Source organism: Salvelinus namaycush, chromosome 30, assembly GCF_016432855.1.
Source record: "Salvelinus namaycush isolate Seneca chromosome 30, SaNama_1.0, whole genome shotgun sequence".
In the NCBI taxonomy this organism is placed as follows: Eukaryota; Metazoa; Chordata; class Actinopteri; order Salmoniformes; family Salmonidae; genus Salvelinus; species Salvelinus namaycush.
In genome coordinates, this window is record NC_052336.1 from 20982246 (window position 1) to 20991103 (window position 8858).

At 39.2% G+C, this 8858-nt stretch overlaps 1 pseudogene; it reads left to right on the forward strand.

The window, feature by feature from the left end:
• Nucleotides 1-1038: 1038 nt before the first annotated feature.
• LOC120025157 lies at nt 1039-6595 on the forward strand (annotated as a pseudogene).
• Nucleotides 6596-8858: the final 2263 nt, after the last annotated feature.

An 8858-nucleotide genomic window follows, 5' to 3' on the forward strand; every position in this document is an offset into this window, starting at 1 on the left:
ATATCTTGGCCTCAAATTGCATACAACCATTGAAATGTCTATGTTTGACATATTATTTTACCACACTGATTCCACAATTGAACGCGAGTATGTCATAAATCTCTTTATTGTATTAGGAACATTTTTCATACACAAATCAAAATTTATGAAGAAAAATACCCTTTCCTTAATTTTTTTATCTGATTTGGAAAACTATTTAGAGTCATTAAAACGTATACAAAACTAAATGTAAAAAACAATGTATTCGCTACATGTCTGTATTTGAATTGATATAATGTGGATTAGTTTTATTTATTTATTTATTTTCTAATTTCTTTGTGGAATCCCGCTGGCTGTTATGTTTAGGTTTTGCATGTTACTGTAAAAAAAAAAAAAAATATATATATATTTGAATTGAATGCTACAATTTTTATGTTGTTCCTGTCTCACCTGCTGCGTCGCATTTGAGCTAACCCGTTGTGGTATATATATACACATATATATATGTAGTGTGGTATATATATATATATATATATATATATATATATATATATATATATATACAGTGGATATATATGTCTCCATAGAAACATTTCCTGTGTGTCTATATATATATATATATATATATATATATATATATATATATATATATATATATATATATATAGACACACAGGAAATGTTTCTATGGAGACATATATATCCACTGTATATATATATATATATATATATATATATATATATATATATATATATATATATATATATATATATATATATATATATATATATATATACCACACTACATATATATATGTGTATATATATACCACAACGGGTTAGCTCAAATGCGACGCAGCAGGTGAGACAGGAACAACATAAAAATTGTAGCATTCATTTCATAGCCTTACACCATTAACGTATAAATCATTAAAATAACGAACATTAGATTAATACAAATAGCAATACGCTTTTCGTATAATTTTAAGAATAGCTCAATTTGACCCTCTCTTTGCTATAATGGAATATTCTCTCTAACGATACTCCAATCACATGTTTTGTTTTGTCGACTGCCCACCAAGCATCTGGAAGGTGAACTTTGAGCCCTGCACAGAGCTAACAAGCATTTTACAAGGTTTTTGATTTTATTCACACTGTAGTTGTCTTTGAGTAAATACAACATGGAAAAAGAAAACCTATCCGTGGTGTTGCATTCCCAGGGCGACCTCAGACTGGTAATAAAGTAGTCTCTAAACTTTGTCATGACGATATAAGCAGATCGAGATTTAATGATAACTGCAGCTTTCGGTCAATATCACAAAGTTGCTAACCAACGTTAGTTAGCTCATCTGCTCATGGCATAGCTTCGTCCCGGAGCTAGCCATTTAAATTACCCAAAATAATATTAACATTTTTGACTTACTTTTTAACATAAATGTAATCAAACATTAAAAGTAAAATGTTTTAATAGAAATTGTCATTTAAATGGCTGGTTGCGGGACGCTAAAGGAGAAATAATTGCGATTGATTATCCGAATGGTCAGACTAATTGTGACGATTGATTTCTTACAGGAACAACGACCCATCCCTGAACCAGGTCCAAATGGTATAAGAAACAATGTAGTATCCAGACAGCTTGTACAGTATATTTCTGCATTTGATTTTGAATTGTGTACAGTTTGTGTATCCTGTGGCGCAATTGCTTGTCTTTCCTTTATTCAGAGGTGTTGCTTCAGATGCATTCAGTTGGGATCTGTGGGTCGGATGTGCACTTCTGGCAAAATGGACGCATAGGTGACTATGTGGTAAAAAAAGCCCATGGTGCTGGGGCATGAGGCCTCTGGTCGGGTGGTGAAGGTGGGCTCAGCAGTGAAGAACCTCAAAGAAGGTAAGAACTGCAAGCATGTGAGAAGGAAGTACTCATTGGATTCAATGTTGTTTTGCTTTTAATGCAGGTTAAAGTTCACCAGTTATAAAAACTGAAAAGATAATGCAACTTTGGATTGTCTGTCAATTATTCATATGTGTTGGATAATTAGGGGATAGAGTCGCTGTAGAGCCAGGTGTCCCTCGCGAGATAGATGAATTCTTCAAATCAGGAAACTACAATCTTTCCCCCACCATCTTCTTCTGTGCCACACCCCCTGATGATGGGAATTTGTGCAGATTTTACAAACACAGCGCCAACTTCTGTTACAAGTGAGTTCATTGTTTCTACTTTATCTACAAGGACAGATAACTGTCAACATACTGCCATTGTAGAACATTGGGGGTAACATGACAAACCTACATTGCTTAAGTTCTCTCTGTTTCTGTGTATAAACAGGCTGCCTGACAATGTGACATATGAGGAGGGGGCTCTGATTGAGCCCCTGTCTGTGGCTATTCATGCCTGCCGCAGAGCTGGAGTGACCCTGGGCAGCAGTGTACTGATCTGTGGGGCAGGTAGGTAAAGGTCAGCTGTCAATAATTGTTACTGTTATTTACTGTTACTGCAGCTTGGACCCATGAAGTGTGACACAATTTTGCAGTTGCAGCTATTCAGGTTTTATGTCCAGTCATTCAACTACTACAAGACATGATGAAATGAAATAAAAATCAATGTAACTTTGCAGAACATACAGCCAATAAGAAGTATGGCGGTTATTACACTCCACTAACATGCCCATGCATGTTTGGAAATTAAAGAATGTGGTTTAGTTACAAAAGTGAGAATCATGTTGACACAGCATAATAACAGTGGGGAAACCCAGTCAACTTAAACACCTGTAGTAACAGACTTGATATTTAACAAATCCACTCTGCTGGTAAGCGAGCGTGCTTTATAAACAATTAACACATGTAAATAAAGATCAGCTCTTGCTTTTTAGTTAATGATAGATGTATTTCCCTGTATTTTTATATAGACCTGGCGATAGACTAGTGCCCTGTCCAGGGAGTGTACTTTTACATCAAGGTGCCTCAAGCTACTGAATCAGGTGATAGGCTCCTGCCCTATGGGCCCTTCTGGCTCAGACAAGGCTTACGTACTATTTCCTATACCAACCCCTCATGTCATCACTTCTAGCCCTCATGCACACAGTTTCACAATGACCAGCTAAGTTGAAAAATATCCTGTAAGGTTACTAGCACAGCCTCATATCCCCATCGAGTGCATCGGCGTGGAGAGCAGTGTCCAAACTTCCAATTAACATGTGCACATTCAAACTAAGCATTTCTCTTTTCCCTATCACAGGACCAATTGGGCTGGTCTGTCTGCTGGTGGCCAAGGCTATGGGTGCCTCACAGGTGGTCATAACTGGTAAGGCACAGGGTGTAATAATACACTCTTTATGGGATCCGTTTTGTTTCTCTCAAATCTAAATTGTCTACCAGGGACTTCCTTCTTTTGAAAGGGCTTTGAAGTGAACAGGTTTTCATCTGGGTACATGAGTAATACTGTGTGCTGGCCCAGTATAGTAGGGACTGCCACAGTACTATTTTTGTCCTTCCTGTTTCAGACCTGTCAGCAGATCGCCTGGTCATGGCCAAGGAGCTGGGAGCAGACTTCCCTCTGACTGTGAAGAGAGAGGATGGGCCTGAGGAGCTGGCTAAGAGAGTTGAAGGACTGCTGGGAGCACAGCCTCATATCACCATTGAATGCACCGGTGTGGAGAGCAGTGTCCAGACTGCCATTTATGTAAGTACAGCCACAAGAGTGATATTAGAGCCGATTGAAATGCTGTACCGTGAAATGTTGCAGTTTTCTCTTACAAAAAAAACCTAACTAATGCAACCAAGACAAAGAACTGATGTTGGTACAAGATGGAGGGAATGTTGGAGCATAACTAAAGAAATTACAGTTAACGAAAATGTACGCTTAATCTAGTATGAACTAATGCATAGAATTTATTATACAAGAGACAAAATTCACAAATTCTACAGCACAGCAACAGAGTCATGTCTTAAGTGTAAAAATAATATTGATTTATGCTTTCTGGGAATGCTATAAAGTCCAAAGGTAATGGGCTGAGACAGTTGGCTGTCAGAAGTATTAGAATGTAAACATACTTTTAATTAGTCTGTCTGCATATTTCAAGACGTTGCATATGGGGGAGGGGTGAGAAACGCATTGAGAAGGAAAGAAATTCCACAAATTAACTTTTAATAAAGAACACCTGTTAATTGAAATGCATTCCAGGTGACTATCTCATGAAGCTGGTAGAGAGAATGCCAAGAGAGCAAAACTGTCATCAAGGCAAAGGCTTGCTACTTTGAAGAATCTCAAATATAAAATATATTTTGATTTGTTTAACACTTTTTTGCTATCTACATGATTCCATATGTGTTATTTCATAGTTTTGATGTCTTCACTAGTATTCTACAATGTAAAAAATAAAGAAAAACCTTGAATGGGTAGGTGTGTCCAAACTTTTGACTGGTACTGTGTGTATATATATATATATGCTTGCTGCCAGGCTACACGTCCTGGTGGAGTGGTGGTTCTAGTGGGGTTGGGTGCAGCGATGACCACTGTCCCACTGCTTAATGCTGCTCTCAGAGAGGTGGACATCAGAGGGGTCTTCCGCTACTGCAACACGTAAGTGAACCTCCTTCTCTCACGTTAACTAGGTACAGAAAATAAGTTGTTGTCTTTTACACTGCCATTCATCTCACACAACAGAGCCCTGAAGCCAGCTCAGGACGTAGATCTTCAAATCAAATTTTACTTGTTTCATAATCAACAGGTGTAGACTTTTATTTAACTAGGCAAGTCAGTTAAGAACAAATTCTTATTTACAATGACGGTCTAGGAACAGTGGGTTAACTGCCTTGTTCAGGGGCAGAACGACAGATGTTTACCTTGTCAGCTTGGGGATTCGATCTAGCAACCTTTCGGTTACTGGCCCAATGATCTAACCACTAGGCTACACGCCGCCCCAGACTAACAGTGAAATGCTTACTTACTTACTTCCCAACAATGAGAGGTCTTCAGGAATATGGTCCCTAATGTTCCAACAATTACGGCAAGTTGTGTTTATCGGTTGTCTTATAACTCAACTGTTAATGTGTTTTTGTCTTCTTATTCTAGCTGGCCAATAGCTATAGCAATGCTGGCCTCTAAGAAGGTGAATGTGGCGCCTCTGGTGACCCACCGGTTCCCCCTAGAGCAGGCTGTGCAGGCCTTCGAGACCACACGCCAGGGACAAGGGGTCAAGATCATGCTCAAGTGTGACAAGACTGACCAGAACCCCTGAGAGGACTGGGAACACCAGGACCAATAAGAGAGTCAGTATAGACAACCACAGCGTTCTAGATCTAACAGTTGATTATTCTCTTATTTGTCTATGTTGCCCCATGTTATTGTACACTTTCAATGTTTGGATTTCAATGTCTGATTATGTTCAGGCATACATCTTAATCAGGTTACCTGTTGCCCAAACAGAAATTTTCACTCTTGAAATGTGATATTTGGAGACGCTATGAAACTAAGTATATGATTTGACAAAATGTTGTGCTCACAGCAGCTTTCTCTTTCATCATGTGATTTCAAGTTGCTTTTGACTGTAATTACTTGATTACCATATTTTTATAAGATGATGCAAAACTGTTAAATACAGCCTTTGAATCTTGTTATAAACCAGAAAGTATTGAAATATTTTAGCTGTTTTTTGTCTAGTCCTCTAGTCAGTACCTAGCTGCTGCCACCAGGAGGAGGTAGAGACTAATTCACACACTGTATTTCAAGTCCAGTGTGTTGCACATACTGTAAGAGACAATCAAAATCCTGTCCATACAATAAATATTTAAAACATTTAAATTATTTATGTGAAACTGTTGACTGATAAAACCTAATGACACAATTCATAGTAAAACAAATATATTCCAATGAGCCAGCCAAACAGAAATTGGGGTTTATTTGAGATTTTATTGTTATCTTGACATAATGATTTGATACTATCATGAGGCATGCACACAGATAAATGTAAATTTTTCAAATGTAATTTTTAGTACAATGCATGTTAAAAGCATTACTCAGTCGTAAGGCTTCCTCAGTCACAGTGGGATTCATTGTTCATCTTTCTCTCAAGGCTGAAGCCCGACACAGCAGAAGGAGGGATATTTGCAGTGGCTAAACATGACGCTTATGAGCACAATCCTAGACAAAGTTATCTTTATGTACAGACATTCTAATACTGCTTATGGCAATGGACACAGTTCTTACAACACAATACATTCACAATCGACTCAACTGAGTTTCTGCTGGGGTGAAACACATAAGATGAACATAGCACACATAGAAACTACCCTTTCAAGTTTCATACATTGCTTATAGTTTTGAATTAACTGTTATTAAAATGTGCGAGAGACGGTGCTGTCCAAAACATTGTGTTGACATATGGAAGTTAAAAAAACACCTGCACACTAGTCAGTAATATTTACCTCACGACTTGTTGTCATGACCAGATTGAACTTCTGTAAAATGAAAAAGTTCAAATCTGAAGGGATATGGGGTTTTGAAACTTACAACCTCTGCTGCTAGTATTGGCTTGATATACAGTACCAGTCAAAAGTTTGGACACACATACTCATTCAAGGGTATTTCTCTATTTTTACTATTTTCTACATTGTGATACTCAGCAAAAAAATAAACGTCCTCTCACTATCAACTGTGTTTATTTTCAGCAAACTTAACATGTGTGAATATTTGTATGAACATAACAAGATTCAACAACTTAGACATAACCTGAACAAGTTCCATAGACATGTGACTAACAGACATGGAATAATGTGTCCCTGAACAATGAGGGGGTCAAAATCAAAAGTAACAGTCAGTATCTGGTTTGGCCACCAGCTGCATTAAGTACTGCAGTGTACCTCCTCCTCATGGACTGCACCAGATTTGCCAGTTCTTGCTGTGAGATGTTACCCCACTCTTCCACCAAGGCACCTGCAAGTTCCCAGACATTTCTGGGTGGGAATGGCCGTAGCCCTCACCCTCCGATCCAACAGGTCCCAGACGTGCTCAATGGGATTGAGATCCGGGCTCTTCGCTGGCCATGCCAGAACACTGACATTCCTGTCTTGTAGGGAACAGAACGTGGTCTGCCACTGCGAGGACGATCAGCTGTCCGTCCTGTCTCCCTGTAGCGCTGTCTTAGGCGTTTCACAGTACGGACATTGCAATTTATTGCCCTGGCCACATCTGCAGTCCTCATGCCTCCTTGCAGCATGCCTAAGGCACGTTCACGCAGATGAGCAGGGACCCTGGGCATCTTTCTTTTGGTGTTTTTCAGAGTCAGTAGAAAGGCCTCTTTAGTGTCCTAAGTTTTCATAACTGTGACCGTAATTGCCTACCGTCTGTAAGCTGTTAGTGTCTTAACAACCGTTCCACAGGTGCATGTTCATTAATTGTTTATGGTTTATTGAACAAGCATGGGAAACAGTGCTTAAACCCTTTACAATGAAGATCTGTGAAGTTATTTGGAATTTTACAAATTATCTTTGAAAGACAGGGTCCTGAAAAAGGGACATTTCATTTTTTGCTGAGTTTAGAATAATAATGAAGACATCAAATCGATGAAATAACACATATGGAATCATGTAGTAACCAAAAAAGTGTTAAACAAACATTTGAGATTCTTCAAAGTAGCCACCCTTTGCCTTGATGACAGCTTTGCACACTCTTGGCATTATCTCAACCAGCTTCACGAGGTAGTCACCTGGAATGCATTTCAATTAACAGGTGTGCCTTGTTAAAAGTTAATTTGCAGAATTTCTTTCCTTCTTAATGCATTTGAGCCAATCAGTAGTGTTGTGACAAGGTAGGGGTGGTATACAGAAGATAGCCCTCTTTGGGAAAAGACCAAGTCTATATTATGGCAAGAACAGCTCAAATAAACAAAGAGAAACTACAGTCCATCATTACTTTAAGACATGAAGGTTAGTCAATACAGAAAATGTAAAGAAAATTTGCAGTAGCAAAAACCCTCAAGCGATATGATGAAACTGGCTCTCATGAGGACAGCCATAGGAAAGGAAGACCCAGAGTTACCTCTGCTGCAAAGGATAAGTTCATTAGAGTTACCAGCCTCAGAAAATGCAGCCCAAATAAATGCTTCACAGAGTTCAAGTAACAGACACATCTCAACATCAACTGTTCAGGGGAGACTGTGAATCAGGCCTTCCTGGTCGAATTGCTGCAAAGAAACCACTACTAAAGGACACCAATAAGAAGAAGAGACTTGCTTGGGACAAGAAACACGAGCAATGGACATTAGACCGGTGTAAATCTGTCCTTTGGTCTGATGTGTACAAATTTGAGATTTGTGGTTCCAACCACTGTGTGTTTGTGAGACGCAGAGTAGGTGAACGGATGATCGCCGCATGTGTGGCTCCCACTGTGAAGCATGGAGGAGGATGTGTGATGGTGTGGGGGTGCTTTGCTGGTGACACTGTCTGTGATTTATTTAGAATCCAAGGCACACTTAACCAGCATGGCTACCACAGCATTCTGCAGCGATACGCCAATGCCAGCTGGTTTGCGCTTAATGGGACTATTATTTATTTTTCAACAGGACAATGACCCAACACACCTTCAGGCTGTGTAAGGGCTATTTGACCAAGAAGGAGCGTGATGGAGTGCTGTATCAGATGACCTGCCCTCCACAATCAACCAACCTCAACCTAATTGAGATGGTTTGGGATGAGTTGGACCGCAGAGTGAAGGAAAAGCAGCCAACAAGTGCTCAGCATATGTGGGAACTCCTTCAAGACGGTTGGAAAAGCATTCCGGGTGAAGCTGGTTGAGAGAATGCCAAAAGTGTGCAAAGCTGTCATCAAGGCAGAGGGTGGCTACTTTGAAGAATATAAAATATAAAATGTATTTTGATTTGTTT